The sequence below is a fragment of the Rhyacophila brunnea genome, unplaced genomic scaffold (assembly GCF_057557595.1).
Source record: "Rhyacophila brunnea isolate RB1 unplaced genomic scaffold, BYU_Rbru_1.0 scaffold_1, whole genome shotgun sequence".
NCBI lineage: Eukaryota > Metazoa > Arthropoda > Insecta > Trichoptera > Rhyacophilidae > Rhyacophila > Rhyacophila brunnea.
Window position 1 is genome coordinate 54,351,001 of NW_028232751.1, and position 21,147 is coordinate 54,372,147.

Sequence of the window (21,147 nt, forward strand, 5' to 3'; positions counted from 1 at the left end):
GACGGAATTGATGGTTTTCTGTTTTAAATGCCAAAATGTATAAAATTTTACGCACTACGTCCTGGTAAAACGCATGAAGTCATAGGGTGTATAGATTTGAAGATAAAAACATCATTAAGTCACATTGTTATTTTTTTTATTCTGACAGACAGAAAGCATGATAATGACGTTCTGTGTGTACGAAATACAGGACTTGTAGCGTGCGATATACTAATATATTAAGTCACAAATAGATAACAAGGAAAACGGTGATCCAGGTACCAACTATTTTAAAATAAGTATATATTTAAAAAGAAAAATTATTAGTACCTACCTAATATGTATTATAACGTTTATTGGATCAATTGTATTATACTATAATGGTACGAGTACTTACCATAGGCGAGGGGTGGAGGTAGGCTGTTAAGATCCGACATAAATAGTGCACATTAAACTTTGCCAGTCATACTTTGAACTAAGAATTCAAATTGCAAATGATGCTGGTTAGTTTAAAAAATCAAATAAACCCTACCTTAACCATCAAACCACAATAATTTAGCCATGGCCGAGCCGAATATAGCCGCACACTTTTTCAGTCATTCCTACCGTTCAATTTAGAATGCATATTACAGATGGTTAAGCCCTGCCTCACCAAACTAATAGGTAAAAAACATTCGTATATCTATAAAATATCTAAAATTATGTATGATGTAATGGCATAATTTTAGATATTTTACAGATAGGCGAATAATGTTTGTCTATTATCTATTTTGGCTTAGCTTCTGCAGGGTTTAATTGAAATTAAAAAAAAAAACTAGTCAACACTATCTTCAATTGTAGTCTTAGTTCAATGAAAACAAATACGTATGACTGACGCACTTTGTATGTCGGATATTAACAGCCTACCTCCACCGTTTGCCACTGGTAACTTCCTAATGTTAGGACCGTTTGGTGGACGGTTGTCTATATTATATAGTTATTTTTCAGTATTATTTTTAAATAATATGTGAATAAGTACTTAATATACCGTAACCCACTTTATAAAAAGTGCAATAGCTATGATAATAAAATAAAAAAGGAATTATTAGATATATGTAGATGTAAATATCTGTCGTATATCTCATTTGTAATTTCATGCGGGTAGCATTTTGTCCTTGTGTAAATATACGATTCATAAAATATAATTATATAATATCTACGAATTATGTACTTATATAAATTACAATGGTACATTTTATGTGCAATATGTGGGACGTATCTGAATAGGTACTAAGTACTAATGAACAACAATCAAGCAATTCATGCATTTGTGAGGAAAATGCTATTTATTACACACGCAAAGGAAAACTGTTTATTTTGCGAATATTCTTTGACTTTTGTTGGAGCTAGGTCTGCCTACGCTGGCGTGAATACTTCACAATCATAATTTTTATACATCCAATTCAAAGTCAGTTTATCAATAGCCCTCCCTCCACTAGAGATTGAAATACCGAATAAAAATACCAATACCGGTATTCGTAAAATAATGCGAGAAAATAGAAGTATCTACTAATACATTTATAATATACTAGTAGGTATTGAAAAATTTCATGTGTCATTGCTAGTTACCAAGGACGATGAAAGGCTACGGAAGTAAACCAGACATCGCGTAACCCTACAAAAAATACAGTGCTGTTAAATTTGTTTCCACTTTCAATACTGAATGTATCGGTATTGTCTGATAATAAGTTCGTATCATTGAACCTGAACTGAACGAATCAAATGGCACCGTTGGATTTATTTGATTTGGAACCGTTTGGTAGAATGTCCACGGAAACGCTTTTCTGACAACTAATTAGTGTTGCCATTACTTAAAATTAATTCATAATATATTAGTCTCTAAAACAGAAACATATTTATTGAAACGTCAACTTGTTATGAAACCTAACCTAACCACCTATCGTGCTCTACAATAATACAAATTTAACAAACTGTCGTATTCATTCATTTTAAATATACAAAATATAAAGAATGCTTCATAAATAGGTAGCCATTTAGTTAATTTATAGGTATGACGAGTTTTTAAAAATTACTTTTGATTAGAGCTTTTCATAATTGACCACTTGTTCATGTCGACAGTATGATATTGTGACTTAGACGACAATCGAACATATTAAATTCGTTAGGGAATATAAAGATCATTCCGGGTTGATTTAACACAGTTTGTAGCTTAGAATCTCCGTTACAAAATATAAATAAAATGAAAATAAATTCTTTGTCTGACATAATAATTATAGTAATAATATTAAATCGATCTCTTTGCATAGAAAATGTGGCTGGATTTTGAGATAATAAGACCAAAAGCGGCGTCTTGTTCGCGTATGGTTACTTATGAATAATAGGTATTGATTATTAATCTATAATATACATAATTCAAGTGAACTCCTATGGTGTAAATATCTAACATATTAATATGAACACCTCACGATATATAAATGCCGAATAATATTTATCAACACTTTGACAGATTGCCATTAGTCTATGGATCGTCCGATTTGGTTTGACGTTTCATGTCAAACCATTTCTGATGGTCCGAGAACGGTTTGATTTTCAATGATACACTGAACCAAACGTCAAATCTCAAACCATTTCCGGTCAACTACAATTTGTATGTATATTGTCTATGGTTTAATTTGATTTGTTTCGTTCAGGTTGAAAGAAACGAACCTTTTAAAACCGGTATTGCAATCCCTACCCTCCACCTCTCGGGATATGTGTCTGGCTTGTTTCCGAATTGTGTAGGTACCTGCTTATGTTGGGGATGTTAATCCTTAAATCCCGGTAATATTGAAAATTCTGTCCCGGATTACAATCCACACAACCATCAAGACTATTATTAAAGACGTGTCGATGTTATGACGTGTCCGCTTATGAAGTCGTGGATATCACGTTCGACTCCAAGCTTTGGTAAATTCACATTGGCTTTTTTCAATTCGTGTTTGGACCGAGAGTATGAATCTAATAAGTTAAGTTAACACCGAATTGTCGTAAAAAAAACTGTTTAGAAAACCTCTTTGTCAGGCGACTAAGATTTACATAGGATTGCATGATGGCCAATGAAAAATTATAACCATAAAGTACTTATAGAATAATATAAAATAACCATGAGTTATAATGACTTAGTTATTTTTGTAACGTTCTATCAAAAATTGAACCCATAAAATACCACTGACCTAAACCTCTGAAGATTTTATTTTTACAACGTTTTTCTTAGCTCCTATTCTTATTTGTCCGGTACAAATCTTGCAATCGATTTTTAACTAACTTCCCGACTAGACATTTCAAACTTTTAGAATATATCAGAATACGATGCCAATGCATATTTTTAATACTTTTAGCCATCTTTAAGTAGAATTGATTTCATTTTCAGTTAATTCTGTTTTGTATGAAAAGTTATTTCGGAAGAAATCCGTAAAAAGTAAAACTATTATTGGTTGCTAAGTGGGTCCTAGCAACTAAATTATTAATATTAATATATACGTGCGTTACTATGGAAATCAATATGACATTTCAGTATTATTTCTATCAAGTACACATTTTTTTGATCGTTTAAGCTAGTCAAGTCAAGTTTATATGATTCAACAGAAAATTTAAAAACATTGTATATAAAAAGTTCTTTTTATCTTGTAATTATTCTGTCTTAGAAAAGCCTTTATAAGACAACTGACAAATTGGAATAGTTTTCTGTTTGAATTTATTTAGTAGGTAAGTAAATATTTAGTGAATTCATCGTTCACGGGTCATTGTCTCAGCCCAAAAGCATCGCAAGTAGGTAAGACAAAAATAAATGGACCTAAATAAGCTTTGGAAAATACTTTTCTGCGCTAGATTCCATCAGCTATGACGAACAACCACACTGCGGAAAAGACTTGGCATCGCTTCACTACTGTCGCTAATAAGAGACAATGCGTGCCAGGTGATAGGCATAGTAAACTCTGGTGTAGGTAATTCAAATGTAAGTTATTATTCTAGAAACAACATGTCATGACTGCGATTTTATAGCGCTGTATGGGTTGTATGCATGGCCCCCACAAGGGGGTGGGGGGACTGACAGGGCTCTAGCCTGGGGGCCCGGGCTCTGGGGTCGGCCCGCGTGCCGCGTCTACATTATAAGTGAGATCACATCACAAATTGTAATGAGAATATTACCATTTTAAAATATGTGATTGTGATGCAAATTTTGAATATTGTGTGCCGATATTCCAAACAACACAAATTGATTTATTGAAAAATACAAAAACATCGATAAAGATACATTGAATACTCTTAATTTTACCTGGAATACCATTTGGGAAACGTTTCTGTAGATCGTCTGTTTTTAACCCTAGCGATAGGTAGAGGGCCCGACAATGATCCTCTCCTAGGGGCCCGCTTCAGGATGTGGGGGCTATGGTTGCATGCATGACAGAAGCGGTGGTCTCCGGATATGTATGTACGTACAAGAACATAGAGATTTGTAATATTAATAAGTAGGTACTATCGACCGAGGCTACTTGATGGCATTTGAATTTAAATTCTAATGAATTTAAGTATTGTACTATTCCATTTGAGTTGTTATTTTGCCAATGAATGTATTAGTGATTATGTACCTAACTAATTATCTATTAAGTAGGTAGGGTTTTTTTGCAAACACTTCAACTACCTACTTGTTCATATTTTTTATTTTATATTTAATCTTTGACTTAATGGGTAGATAATAAAGTTTGTACCTGGTACTTTATTATATGAATGTATTACTTATATAAAGTTTGAATTAACTGTATTCGTTGTCAGTGTGTATTTACCATTGGTGAATGCGGATAGTGCCTGAAGATAATATGAAGGCGAAACCCTGGTCGCAAAAAACGACTTAAATGGAATAGTACAAAACTTAAATCCATTAGAATCGAGTCAGCGATATATTTAAGTTTTTTTTATTATTAAATAAGTACTATTTTCTTAATAATATTATAAAAAAAACTGTACTTATTGCACTGGTTAATGTCTGTGAAAATACAAATTCACCTTCAGACAGTTCGAATGCAGATTTTTATCGTGTTGGCAATTTGACAACTTACAGACGATTCCCACTGACAGTGGCGTGACTATCGGCGTACAGCACGTCCAAAGCACGTGGACATCGTTTCATAATATCTGTAGGCACCTGAGAGTCAGTATGTCGTAAGTCCATAAGTAATACGTTCAGTAAAACGCAAATTAAGAATTCTCAGGTCCGTTCAAGGCTTTATGGTTTACGGAATTTCGTGTTTCTGCTATGAATTATAATATACTCAAAAGAAATTCGCCAACATCGAACTTAGGATACATTGGCTCCAGTGGTACAGTATTAAATAAAATAATGCGTAGTCACTATTTTTAAAATTATTAATCACCCGTCCACCCCACTTTTCCTAAAGCACATATTAAATATTTCGCTGGTTAGGTATGTACCAAAAACCTTAACAGAATAATTAGTAATGGTTAATGATTTTCAAGAAAAATAATAAATAGGTGACGCAAGGATTAGTATTTTTTTTAATTTGCTTTTTTATTTTTCTTCAATGTCTAAAACTCAGTATCTACGTATGTACATACGTGCGTTTGTGATTCTGTGACAAACCACAAAGATCAAACCTCACCACGCTAAGACAAATATAATATAATACCTCTTCGGAAATGAGGTCGTTTTTCTCCTATTTTATGCCAAGTGTGATTGTGAATATTTTTTTTTATTAAAATTTAAAAATAACTACTTAAATAATTTTTCTTTGTTCACATCATTCAAAATGATTATGCATGAGAGCGGTTAAAAATGTTCCGGGTCTACACTACACTACTGATTATAAATACCTACATATGATTATATTATATTCGTAAACAAAGTGGATATTTCTTGCACAAAATACATTCATTAGTCGTCAAAAGTTATGCTATTGTGACACTACTGCCTACATATTATTTATAATTAATAAGTGACATACTTATTTATTTTAGTTACGATTTTAGTAAAATAGTCAGATTGAAAAAATATTTAAGTAGGTAGCTACTTATAAAGATGCGTCTACTGAGCGCCATCTTTAGATTAATAAAGCCTGAGCAAATATTTTTGCACAAGCAACGAGTGGTCTACTGTTCAACTGTCAAAATCAGATCCCAGATTGCTTGACATATTGATTCGCCCTTTCTCGTTTCAAATTGAATTATAAAAAAAATCTCAAATCAAATATATTAACTATCAGTGTTATTTTTTATAAATACTATACATTCCTGTTATTCATCAGTTGTCAAAGTTAGACTAGCTCTTCACACAAAAACCGATGGTAATATCGATTTCTAAAAAATATGTAGCATTGATCTAAGTATGCATTACATTATTGTAGAAGGTGTGTTAATGCTAGTGTATTATTTATCATGTAACTCCTATCCAAATCAAACCATTCCCTATGTGAACAGTATGCGTCGTGCAGTGTGCGTCAGTATGAGCACTCTATAAAACAATGACAGATCATTCGTAGACAACAACGGAAGGGGCGGAAAAGTTAGGACCACTCGTTGTGAATGAATCGGCTTTCTGCTTGAGTCGGCAATGGTCTACCCCAAAAACCTTTTGTTATTTAATTACGTCCTTGTGAAATAAGGTCGATCACCTCATCACTGATTTAGTCATTAAATCACTTGTTCCAAAATAAATGAACATTCATTAGCAAGGAGCACACAATTTATTAACTAATTATATGTTGACTAGCATACAATATTCTATATTCAATATTATCTCTACAAGCTGAATCTATTTATCTCAATCATAATATTATATTCTTTTCTTTCTTTTGACCATGTCCGATCCTACTAGGATGATAATAATAAGGGCCTCTACGACGTAGAGGTTTAACATATTTTTGTTTTTAAGAGAAATGGATGTTAGCCACTTGCTCAACCTATTAGGTCCGTACTCTGACTCGAATCATAATATCGATGTTGTTTGGGCATAACCTGCTGTAGAATAATTGTCTCCATAAATCTCAGTTCATTTTTTTGTCTAATATTGAGAATATATTTTTAAATAAATAAATGTAGAAGAATATGACAAAAATTATATTTTCAATTATTCCACTAATTAGGAAAATAATTACAAGATAAAAAGAACTTTTTATATACAACGTTTTTAAATTTTCTGGTGAATCATATAAACTTGACTTGACTAGCTTAAACGATCAAAATATTTTGTACTTTATAGAAATAATACTGAAATGTCATATTGATTTCCATAGTGACGCACGTAGGTATATATTAATATTAATAATTTAGTTTCTAGGACCCCAGACCCCTAGCAAACAATAATGGTGTCGAAATAACTTTTCATACAAAACAGACTTAACTGAAAATGAATTCAATTATACTTAAAGATGGCTAAAAGTATTTTAAAAAAATACATTGGCATCGTGTGCTGGTATATTCTAAAAGTTTCAAATGTCTAGCCAGTCGGGAAGTTAGTTAAAAATCGATTGCAAGATTTGTGCCGGACAAAGAACCACCGGACAAATAAGAATACGAGCTAAGAAAAACGTTGTAATAATGTCACTTATCACCTTATCAGTGATCAAACTATGATAAGGTGTTTGATCATGTTTTGACCAAACTAATCGCTTTGTTTATTTACATATCAGTATTATTACGGTAGAGTTTTGAGCATTTTCAAATGAAATACAGATATCAGGTCATTACCAAATGTAAGATAATACCTACTACAGTGAGCCAATTTTTACTTTTTTAACATTAAATCATCAAAAAAGCAGATATCAGGTTATGCCCAAACAACACCACTATATAAATTATCGTACATCGTATTACTTATAGGTACGAGGTACAAATGAGAACTCTGCCATTCTGGGCAGTGTTGACCTGTGTCCCCCTGATAACAATGATAACTATCTTAGAAATAAAGAGCATCAGTTGTTTATTCTCCCAAGGTGCAGAACCAACGTGCCACTGGTAATGCCAATTGGGAGGGCGATAACTATGTTCAACCAAATTGCTTCGGGTGTTGATATATACCACTTGCGTGAGGGTGAGTTTAGGTGTACTATGTCTATTTTATAAATTCTTGAAATTGGGTCTTTTTTAAGTACTTATCGCTTTTATTACGTTTTTCTTCTTTATACTAATGCTTCATGTCATGTTGTGAACGTCTTTAACTTATAATTTGGAATGTTCACAATATGTTAAAAAAAATTGAATTGAATTGAATATTATAACATAAATTTCAACATCAACTAAGTAATATACAAAAATACACCAACACCATGAAAATTATTTATACCTATCTACTAATAATTTAACGCTTTTCTTCGAATACTGTATTGTTCATGAAATCATGAGCATTCAATACATATACATAATTTTGTATCCTTATTGTCTTACTGTGCGTTATGTGCAATGGCGGCTCGTGTATAAGATATTTGGGGGTGCTGCGGTTGATTAAAAATAATAATAAATGTTTATTTGGATTATATTTTACTATTAATATCAAAATTAAATATAAATAATTAATTATATTACGAGTACTTAATAATTAAAATAAAGAACTTTACATAAATTGCTTGCGGAAATAAATTTTGACAATAATAATAAATCATTATAGCTATATTTCTTTCCTCGCTGTGGCGCGCTTGCTCACGCGCGACGCAGAAACGGAGAAATACTGAAATCGGACTGTCTACCCGGCAGTACAAAGCTGCGAGCAATGCTGCCCGCGCCCCTTCGTCGCCCACTCGAGAATATTCTATTGAAATCGGTACTGTGCAAAATCATGTACCTACCGCGATTATAATAATATTATTATTATTGGACATTGGATGTATCGATGCGCGGGCGAGCTGATTTCACGCTTAATAATATTGATATTTTTCTATAATATACATAAATTTATGTACATAATTATAGTATAATATTACATTTGTCTCAATTTGCTTGGGGGTTCTGCAGTACCGCAGTACATATGGACGAGCCGCCATTGGTTATGTACTTACCTATTTATCTGGAAATGACACGTTATATCGTTTTTAGGTTATAAAAAAGAATGTTTAAATAGTAAGTATATAGGTAGGTATACATAGGTTTGAGAAGTTATATTCCAACGCGTTTCGCCAAATTGCCATTATGGATTTTGCGATGTTTAATAATATAATAATTTTGTGGGAGCAGCAGCTGGTCCCTGACCTAGATATTTTAGCAATGTAATCATTTCATTTAGCTTGGAAAGCGCGTGTAAACATAAATCACCATTATAAAAATAATATCTTTATACATTAGTGGACTCTATAAATTTCGTTAGTGTTGACTTAATTTATTTGTATATATGTATTCCAAATAATTTTATTGTCCCAGTAGTGTAATTATTTATTTACATCGCGTGTGTTCAGATTTGTGTAGTTAACCATGATGAATGATGATGTGTCTGATTTGAAGAAAACGGCCGTGAATATTTTGAGAGGATTATTGTTGTAGATGTAGATAATAATTATACAGTCGAACTTGGTTATTACGAGGAAGATGGGACCGACTGAATTTGCTCGTTATAAGCATTACCTACTCGTTATATCGTTATATAACATTTTTCGCGCCACACTCTATTTAAGCATAGACCATAAAAATCTGAAAACCATCGTAAAAATCCTCGAAACAAGCATGGCATTTATAAACTACAAAAGAAGTTGTTTCACAAAGCTTGGATTTTTCACATGCAATTTCAACCATATGCGTGGATACTTTTTCAATGTTGTCGGCAAAAACACCAATTAGGTACTCCCGGTAATCCCGGCGGCATCTGTCTACGGTCGGATTTTATTGCTTAGGGTCGAAAATGTTGTTTTTAAAGGATCGACACATTAACAGTTTTTCTCGGAATACCCGAGAAGTAGTCGTTGTAAAAGTGAATAAATGTATGGAGAAAATCATAAACTAAAATGTCAACGAACGTTTCCTCATTACATTCGAGATTTCGCTATTTCTGTAATCGTAATAACCAAGTTCGACTATACTTATACCACGGTAACAATGATCCTCCGAAATGGAATGGGAGAACTGTGCGCCAGGACAATTGGGCGCCGCACTGTCGAATGAAATAAGTAAACGTTCATTACGATTTTATACAGAAAGTAGACTAGGAATTTTAATCAGTTTCTATGTACTACTTACAATTTATCATTATTTACGAGCACATATTATTTAAATTCTCAGCAAGTATTAAATAATAATAAGTATAATAATTTAAATATAAATAATAAAATTATGTATATAATATATATTTTAAATGTACCTATAATTCACGAACGTCTATTTATTTTCGAATTTCATTCGATTGCGTGGCGTCCAGTTGTCCCGGCGCCGAATCGTCCTAGACCCCTTCCGAAATATTCGTTCCTCTGATGCAAAGTTGAAACTATTATATTATGTAGGTACAACAAATAAATAATAATTTAGGAATGTCGTTGGAAACGACCTAATATGTAAGGTTACTTATATAAATTATTCATAACATAATCATTTTAATAATCATAGTAAACTCAGTAGGTGTGACAAAAACACTTAACTAATAACAATAACAGTAGTAATTAATAATATTATTATTAGGTAGGTAGTTATATAATGGAAGTAGGTATTATTAAATATGTTATCTAAAATAACATTATTGATTGTTATCGATTTAATGCTTTGAGAGATCTGCTAACGTTATCTTGGCAATAACAAAAAAAATGTTGATTTTTGCGCTGATTTTGCGAACTGATTTTTATTAATAAATGTTGATTGTATTATTATCAATAATATGTATTTAAATCGCCTGCGACCCATGTTTCATGTCATAATATTGATTATTGGTGCCACACTTGTTGGTAAGTAATTGATTTTAAACCCAATCAAAATGATGACACTAGAACTCCTGAAACTAAGAGGCCATTCATTGACAGAAACAGTATGCGGTTCAGAACCATGTGCCATACTAAACTTGTGATTTCTGTTCATGGAGATATATTTTTACAGAGTATTTTATAAGCATCTGATTGTATCCGTTTATCTTTATAACATACTTCAGTGGTGAAGGGTGGAGGTAGGCTGTAAAGATCTGACATAAACAGTTCATACTAAACTTTGTCAGTTAAACATATTTATTTTGATTCCATTAACTAAGCTACAACGTGTAGCTGTAGATATTGTTTGTTATTTTTCAAAATTCAATTAAACCCTGCCTAATCCAAGAAAGGTACATAATATATTAAATAATAGTAAAAAAATATTATTTTATTTATAAAATATCTAAAATTATGACATTAAATCTTAAATACATAATTTTATTTATTTTATAGATAGAAGAATATTTTTTATCGATTATGGTTTGGTTTGGCAGGGCGTAATGAATTAAAAAAAAACCAATCAACACTATCTGTAATATGTATTCTTCATTCAACTAGGTACTTAAAACAAATAAGTATGACTGACAAAGTGTGCACTTTTTTGTTGGATCGCTCATAGCACAACTAAACTTTTATGGTTTGGTTTAGGTATGGATCAATTGAATTTGAAAAACTAACCTGCACCATCTGCAAATTATTGTACTCTTAGTTCAATGAAAACAAAACAAGTATGAGTGATAAAGTTTAGTGTGCACTCTTTATATCGAATCTTAACAGCCTACCTCCACCCCGCCACTGCTATACATTTACACTTACAAACTTTGTGAAAATATATTTGGAAATAAATCAAAAGCTTAGTATGGCACACGGTTTCAGTCTAAGGATGGCCTATTTATTATTAGTGTCAGAATGGCAATAGTTTTTAGAATGACCAATTCGAACTGCACTCACTATTTAATATATAGTAATTTATTTATATTATGTATGTTGTATGTAACTGTTATTTTATTATTATATTAACTACATACGTCATACATGTACCCAAATCGATATCAACGCTGAAGCGCATTTTCGGCGGGTTATTGTGCGACATTTTGATTAAATCATGTTTTTATTATAGATCAATAATTATATGTTAATCGGAGAATGGTGATTGATGACTCGTTTTTTTTTTCATTGGTTCTCATTCGCCAAATTTCTTATGAATTTAAATTATTTTTAGGCTGGTGATTAATAAATTATTCTTATCGCTCAAACCACAAATAACAATATGTACATGCAATGTGCACATAAACTATAACAATCAACTCCGATGTCATTGTTTTTTACTGACTTGATTTAAAGTTTTATTTATTTTCATCCAGTAAAAATATTTTTTATAAATATTTAAAGGTTATAATGTCGTGGGCCTCTGGTTTTTCTGCCAAATTCACATGTTGTTTTTCAATCTGTGTTTGGACTCAGAGAATGAAACTAAAAAATTGACCATCTGGCTAACATTCATTTCTAAGAAAAATATGGTACTGTTCGGTTATACCGGAGGCAGCGGAAAACGCATTTTGAAAATAGCTGATAAACTGGATTATTTGTTAGTTTGGGTTAGTTTAGGTTCGGTTAGGTTGGGTTAGGTTAGGTTAGGTTAGGTTTGGTTAGGTTAACCTAACAAATAATCCAGTTTATCGGCTATTTTCAAAATGCGTTTTCCGCTGCCTCCGGTATAACCGAACAGTACCAAAAATATTAATCTGTTAATACAATTTCCACTCGTGGCGGTCCTCCTAGGATCGAACATGATGATGTAAAATGTAAAAAAATATTTCAGGGTAAGTATGTATTAGGTTTTACAATTTCGGGACTACTCTTGATTTGTTAACTCTAAATCATCAAAAACGTTGGATCAATTTCATATGCACCATAGATATTGAGAAAAAAAACCTTTTTCTATTAAGATGGAGCCTAAATATACTCGTACCTATGAACTGCAAAAATGACCTCTGGTATACTGATTAAGTTAACTGACTTCGCAATGTAGGCACATTCTACTGCTATGACATTTAATTGCGAATTTGCAGAGCGTATAATGAGACAATCTGTTACAATGTGTCGATAAGTAGTCAATACTACACTTCAGTATTTAAGAAATCCTATAAAATTTCTGTAAAACCATAGTATATAACTAGTAAGTCATCACAATGAACATAAAAATAGCAACCGTTGCGTGAATATGAACATCGGAACGGCAACTAAGTGTTTATAATATCAGATGTTTGTGAATAATTTCAAATGTCATAACACAAAATAATATATAGAGCTCCTTCTAATTTTAGTTCAAACTCTTTGGTAGAGTATATGCCTCATAACTTTGCACTCCGGCTCTAGGATGAAAATGGTGTAATATATTTAGAAATATTTATTTTCTTATTACTACATAATATATTAATACAAGTGCATATCATCGATCTAATTTTATGCGAGGTAATCAGAGAAAGAGGCGTATCAGTGTAGTAAAAGTGCAGTTATAAATTGTTTACTATATCTATATTCGCGAACTAGAGAAATATAATATAGAGAAAGTATCTAACAAAAACATAAAAATATACGGAAATATAAGACCTTTTATATACTTAATATAATATTATATGTATAATATGGCAAAATAATGTTTTAATTGAATTCTCAACAAGACAGATAGATTCCTAGATTTGCTCTTGCGCCGTGTATACCAACATACGCCATCTAATTTACATGATTACTACTTTGCCAAAGCGTAGGTAAACCTGCATTATCTGTCCCATTATTTTGACTTGAATCTAGTGATAAAAGTCGAGGACAATATAATATAATAATTGTGATATGTACGCAATATAAACTAGGTAATTTTATTAATTTATTTATTATAAGTATAATAACTACTATATACTTGGCGAATGGTGTGAATTTTTGTGTGACCACAATGTGTCGTTAGCGTAAATTGTTCCATGTGGTTAAATATCAGCTGTTATCATATCACTCACCTCGTGCGAAATGTGCTGTATTCTAGTTCATTGTCGTCACCTTTTTACTCAAGGTTTGTTTGGGTTCTTTTTGTTTATTTTGTTTTTGTTATTTAGCATCGCCACACGTAATTAAGTATATATTATGCAATATATTTATATATTAAATTTATATATTCAATTTTAAACCATGATTGTATGCAATACTGCGTAGAAAATTAATACCTAGATAAAGCTATTATTGTTTTATGCAAAGTATGTCTTATATATTATCGTACCCATGTATCGCTGGCCATTCGATTGTTTGTATTGATTGTATTTGACGATAACATATGATAATTATTAATTTGAATATATTTTATCGAAATAATATCGATTTCTCTGTTAAAATTGATTAGGTAATTTATTATTGATATCAAATTTATAACAGATTTTATATCATAGGGCAGTGGTAGCGAATCTATGGCACGCGAGATGATTTTGCATGGCACACGAATGTTTTATTTTTAAGAGAAAAAATATTCATATTATAATAATAAATGACAAATCGCATTGTATAAAAAATAGCAGGCAAATACTCTTCAAGAATAAGCATTACCTACGTTTAATGTGAATATATAATTGCATAGGTCGGTCCTTAGGTTTTATGCTTCACATATAATATTATCGCACTAACCTCATCAGGCGGCGGGAGAACGGCGCCGCGAACCTCTGATTTTGAACGATTTACAATACTTGAGACCACGGTAGCGAAAGAATGCTTCATCTGATCGGAGCAATTATGGTGTCAATTTTGCGTAAACAGCCAAAATAAGTAATACATTAGCAGACTATTATTTCATTTCTACCCACGAAAATGGCTGTTGCAAATAAGATACAAAAACTTGGTGGAGCTTGTAATAGTAATTCTGGCAGACAGTTTCAAAATTGGTGGATCGAAATGCTTCATGAAAAAAATCTAAGTATACTAGGTATGTGTACTATGTTCTGTAAGTGATATCCATAACATCATTGTTTTTAATAGAATTCTGAAAAACTACTTTTTCTCCATGAAAAACTGCTCGGCACGTCAGACAGCCATTAAATAATATTTTAGAAATTTTGGCACATGAACGTAAAAAGGTTCGCCAGCCCTGTCAAAGGGTCTTTGCACATTGATAGATTTGCTGTCGGTCGACAATAAACCTACTTAGTACTCACTGGCGCGCCAGTAAAAAAAATGTAAATCTAAACGTAAACTGTAAACACTTAGTGTCATGATAATTTATTTCATTGCATGCTTAAATCAAAAAAGTTGGTTGCTTTCTAACTTTTTACTGTTGCAAAGTGTTGTTGAAAGTTTAATGTAATATAATAATTATCTAGGTTGCAAGAGCTGTGGATCGATGAGCGACTGTCATTAATTTGTGTGCCTGCATTGTGTTTTGCAATTCGTTCTGTTCGCCGTCGCCCAGCTTCGAAAGATGAATTGGATATAGTTATGCAGAAAGTAGCCAGTCCATAAAAAATAATTTTTTTTTGATATAATACAGATCAGATGCGAGAAGGTTTTCTCTACGTTCTGCTGAAAATAGCCAAGCCTCAAAAAAAATATTCTTGAAATAAAATACTAAGTATTTACAATTTTACATTTTTAATATCATGTTGTTGCTAAAGTGCCATTATCTCAGCTTGACATTATTGTGGACTGGCTACATTCTGCATAACTACGTTCAGGGCAATATGCCTGGTAGAAGGGCAGAGGGCGATGGGGTGGACCGTGAGGAGTAAAAAAATTAACTAGAAACCCGATAGCGACTACCAAAAGGCTTGCAGAGAACAGTACTGGAGAAAACTAATCCAGAATGTCACCTTACCTATTCCCGTCTCAGTCATGAGGTTCACTTCTGGGAAGAAAATCGATAGTTCAATTTGTCGATACTAAATCTATGCATGTGAAAATGACAGGAAACTTACTGGAGTTCAGTGGCGAAGGGTGGAGGTAGGCTGTTAAGATCCGCCATAAATAGTGCACTTTAAACTTTGTTAGTCATACGTATTTGTTTTTATTGGACTAAGACTACAATTTACAGATGGTGTTGGTTAGTTTTAAAAAATCGATTAAACCCTGTCTAAACTAAACCATAATAGTTTTGATATACTTTAGGCGATATTTTTCATTATTTTTAAATTCAGTAAGCCCTGCCTAAACCAAACTATTATAGATAAAATTATTATTCTATTCATAAAATATCCAAAGTTATGTATGATTTAATTGCATAATTTCAGATATTTTATTGATAGACGAGTATTTTTTGATTATTATCTATTATACTTGGTTTTCGCAGGGTTTAATTTAATTCTAAAAACTAACCAACACCATTTGTAAATTGTAGTCTTATTTCAATGAAAACAAATACGTATGACTGACAAAATTTAGTGTACACTATTTATGGCGGATATTAACAGCCTACCTCCACCCTTCGCCACTGCTGGAGTTCATGCTACTTATCGGTCGTTGGTAGAATTCATTTATTGTGGTAATAGCACTCGAAATAGAAAAGTCTATGAACCGGAGCGCTTGATAATTTTCCGAAAATATTGTGAGTTTTTTGATATATACCAACGTTGTACCTACACACATACAGACATTAGACAGACAAATGCAATATCTGATACTCACTGCTACTAAAGTTTTGGACAGGCAACATTTTTCAGCGCCGCATTCATCGAAAAAAGACTAATTTTTACGGAATGTACTGTCAAAAATGGTATTATTATCATTTTTTCCTTTATCTACATTCTACCGCATATAAGCAGTGCATGGTTTGTCTATCATCACTGCTTTGTACTTATAAATAATGAATTGTTTACGACCGTTAAGTAAGTTAAATTAGTAATATCATACAATATATCCACAGACTATAAAGATGTCGGAAGGAAAATTCGATCTATTCTTTGCTTTTTTTATAAACCATATTCGATTCTAAGAGAATCATGATTCTCCACAGAGTGGAAGTTGTATCAACAGTTTTTTGTTTTTACGATGAATGGAACCTTCCTCAACCTATTAGTTTCATACTTTGAGTCCAAATACACATTGAAAAATAACATGTGAATGTGCCAGACTTGGGATTCGAACCCGGGACCTGCGACATTATAAGCTGTCTCTTTAACTGCTTGGCCATTGTGGGCACTAGAATACTAAACCCAAATCCTTTGGAATGGTACAAAACTCTCAAAATTTTTGTTATTAATTAGTTATAGCAACTAAATAGTAAATATGCAATCATGTATAATGTATATACCTACGTATCAATCATAAATAATTATTGTTACTAATGTAGGTAACACTTTAGTTAGACAATGTTTATAAAACAAACTTGTTTTTATTAGGAACATCTAATAAAAAAACAGTCTGTTTGCTGAAGGCCAAAATTAAAAATTGTTGTAACAAAACAACACAAAATCTTATAATTGTTTCTTATTTTTCACCATCATCGTGGTTCGAATTCTGTACCTATGGTAATATGCTCCCACAAAACAGTCCTCTGTATTCCATAACATGATCATTTTGGAAAACATACATAGTCAGTGTTACCAACTTAGCATTTTTCTTGCCATATGTAGTGTTTTTAAGAGTTATTTAGCCCGAACAAATCGCATTGTGCATGTGGCGTTAAATCCATAATTTTTCGTAATGTGCCTAGCTATTAATTTTATATTATTCAAATGCTGTATTTTTTCATCGATATTTTACTTTCGGGAAATCTAGCATAACTTTCAGCTAAAATAGCTTCTTGTTTTACATTGTATGCCAGCAATCTGGTTGTTTTATTATTACTGTACCATTTGTTATAGATATTTTCTAAAGATTCTGTACCTATAATAGGTACCTATGTATTAGTAGTAGGTTATTACACATCCCTAGTTGTTCTCTTTTTATGCATCACTCACAATGTGAGTTATTTAAAAAAAAAATATGTGTTTGACATGGCTAATATAAATCAAACCCTGAACGTATGTACCCGAATCACCACACACTACCATGGTTAAAGTAGTATTATGTTATTATGTTATTCTGACAGTGCATTGGTGGAAAAATCATTTTTTATAAAAAAAAAAATGTGACAGACGCAGTCTTGTCCTGGTAAAAGATTTTGTGCGCAAATCTTAGCCATTTTCCTTCCAATTAATCTATCAACCGATCCAATAATGGCGTATAGTAGGCCCCTGTTGTTGCTCTTTTGCAAATCATCAGTCCCGGGAACTCACTGAATTTTTTGAGTTTGTCTATCCAGCAGATTTTAGGGCATCCCTGTGGTCGTTTAGTGCCCATTGAGTACAACGAATATTCCCGCACAGTCCTCACAAAAATATTGTAAAAGAAAGTTCCCATTGCCAGATTTTAGTTTTGCTCGAATGCATGAAACCATCACATGCACAACTCTTCGACTCATTTCTCGGAAGGCGAAGGTTAAGTTTGCCTGACGCGAGCACGCAAGTGAAATTTTATGTCGAGCGGGATCACTATATCTGTCCCGTTCTATTGCGTGCCAAAGTATACGTATTTTAGTGTTTATCAATGACCACCTATGTACCGGGTCCTCTACACCAACCCTAGTTATGCCACTGCTGAGATGCGTTAATGATCCACACACACAATAGAAAAATTAGAGGGAACGTTGGGTACAACTATATGATGGCACTTGTCCAGCGGTTGTCCACTTGCCAAGTGACATATCCTGCCCAATGTCATTTCATCTGCTTAGAATTTTCTATCCCATTGCGTACTCTTATCTACTTCCTTATCCATTGGCTTATTTTGTGATCTTTCCGCGTTACGCCCAATATGCACCTTTCCATGCTACATTGCGCTACTTGTAATTTTTGGATATCTGTTGCATTAAGACTTTATGTTTCACACGCATACGTGAGTACTGGTAACACACATTGGATGAACATTTTATGTTTATGACACAGTCACTTTTAAAAACACTATTTTTTAATTGAATACCATTGTCGATTGATATTTGTTGCTAACATAAACATAGTTGTTGACATGCTCAATTTGAGTGCCGTTGATCGCTTTTGGTTCAGCAAAGCAGTTTATCATTACTTTTTCGAGACATTTATCTTTCAACCTACTTTGTGCGTTTCCTTTGCAAGCTTCTGCACCCTGTTCTAAAGGTCTTCTGAATCGTTTGCAAAAACAACAATGTCGTCTGCGCAGGTGACTAAAGTATTTGTCGTTGATGGCGATTCCATTGTCCTAATAATCAAGTCACCCAAATAAATTTGCCAGAGTAGCAATGAATAATTTGTGTGAAATCATGTCGCCTTATCAGACACATGTGTTCATAGAATACCTACAAGACAGCTTATGAATGTCTACGCTTGCTGTTGCATCACTGTATATGTTATTCAGTATGTTTATATAGCATTTAGCTAACAAACATTTTGGCGCACCGTGGAAGAATTTTTACACACAAAGAGCACTGTGAACAGATTGAAAACCTCTGATTTAGTGGGAGACATTTATAGTTTCACCAGTGATACATGCAGTCAATTATTTACTTGACATTTGTTCTACATATTGCTTTCTGTGACTGGGAACTTATCTTGGCATCAATGTTACTTGCTCATTAACTATTCTTAGATCTTTTGAGATGTATAATTACTAAGGTACAAAATAATTAATATGTGTGTTATCTACTAATACATAGTGTCATTATTGGGTGAATAAATTATGTTTATAAAATTAATCTGTATTAGTATTTTTATTATATTTTAACTGTTTAAAGATATGTCTAATTATGTATGTTTAATCTTTTAATTTATTAAGGAGTCAGTGGAATGAAAAAAAAATATATTGAAGAGTGCAAAGGGTTAAATAATAATATACTATAATATCAACATAAAATTAAAAAGCATTCATGTTATGTTACAATTACTGCATAATAATAAAAAAATTGTTTACTAAATAAAAAAAATCGGTGTGTGTGTACTAGGCGCGTGAGAAGTTATACTTCTTTGGCTTAACAAAACTTGTGATAACCTAGATTCTTCGACTAGCTCTTAATTATCTTGTTGAATTACCCACTCAAGAAAAAGAGCTGTTTTTTGTAGCGCTTGTGACGTATAAAAGTGGGTGGGTGTGTCTGGGTATAGGGTTCGGTATTGATGGGATGGGAAGGATAAGAGTAGAAAGAGCATGAGACTGAAAGAAACATTAAGGAATTTCAGGGATCGTGGGAACTTGAATTACCTCTCCAAGCCTAAGTTACCTGGTGGCCAGCATGCTGTCATGTATGATTTTTATGAAATCGCCGTCATATACCATAGTTAGTCATGTATACTGGGACAGTATTTTTACATGACACGCTGTGGGTTTATTTCTATACATTTTAACTTATATTACTAAATTATATACTTAGCTATTTCTCATTGATTTTATTTTTAAAGTAACAACTGTCACTCTTACATTTAATCGTTTGTTTACGTTTATAACAATAATAAATTTGTTGCCTAGGCAATGGAACAATTCTACTATCAAACTTGCGTTTGTATACAGATGACTGATTTGCAGCTAACTTCATACTGTCGTGCCCTTTTGTAACGGTGTGCGCGCGCAGCTCTCGATTTCACTCTCTACCAAACGCCCCAAAAGAAGTATAACTTCAAAAAAATGTTATATAAAAAATAAGTATATCTACCATCCAATCCATAATCATGTGTGTTTCTATGACCTGTGTCCTATTCCAAGTATTTTGGAGTAAAAAATATCTGCTTTTTTCAATTCTAAAGATTATAATTAAATGTCTATATCTATTAACTAATTTATTTGTAGAATTGTAATTTAGTGTACTTAGATAGTTATATAATGATATTGAGGAAATGACCCTGAGTAACCTCTCGGGTACTTGGGTATCATCCATCCTTGAGACATGGCATACACAGTGGAATTACCTCATTTTCACATTTGGACACTGTACAGTGTGTATAGTTCGTGGTTGTACCATCTTCGCTGGGAACCATTTTCTGAAGACAGTATTTCAATATTTTCTTTTTGAGATATTCAGTTTCTTCTCAACCTTTTATAAGGCCCATGTCTCTGGTCAAGCACCTGGTGAGGGTTTTGTTTTTTATTTGAGTTTTGCCTTTGAGTGTATACCGTAGAAAGATTCGTTTGCTAGAGTTACAGAGTGTGTCCGTTCCGATATTTGCACTTTGATTTGTGACTTAAATGTGAAATAATTGTAATTTAGTCG

General features: G+C 32.5%; 1 protein-coding gene across 2 annotated transcripts in view; it reads left to right on the forward strand.

Moving 5' to 3' along the window:
- The window catches only part of Drat (Death resistor Adh domain containing target), a 52,864-nt gene that overhangs the window by 14,803 nt on the left and 16,914 nt on the right, over nucleotides 1-21,147 (forward strand). Inside the window, exon 2 of one of the 2 annotated variants that reach the window (XM_085947271.1) lies at nucleotides 7,965-8,062. The exons of the other annotated variant lie outside the window; for it this stretch is intronic. The gene's annotated coding sequence lies outside the window, so the exon portion shown is untranslated. The remainder of the gene's footprint in view (nucleotides 1-7,964; nucleotides 8,063-21,147) is intronic. 2 annotated transcript variants of the gene reach the window in all.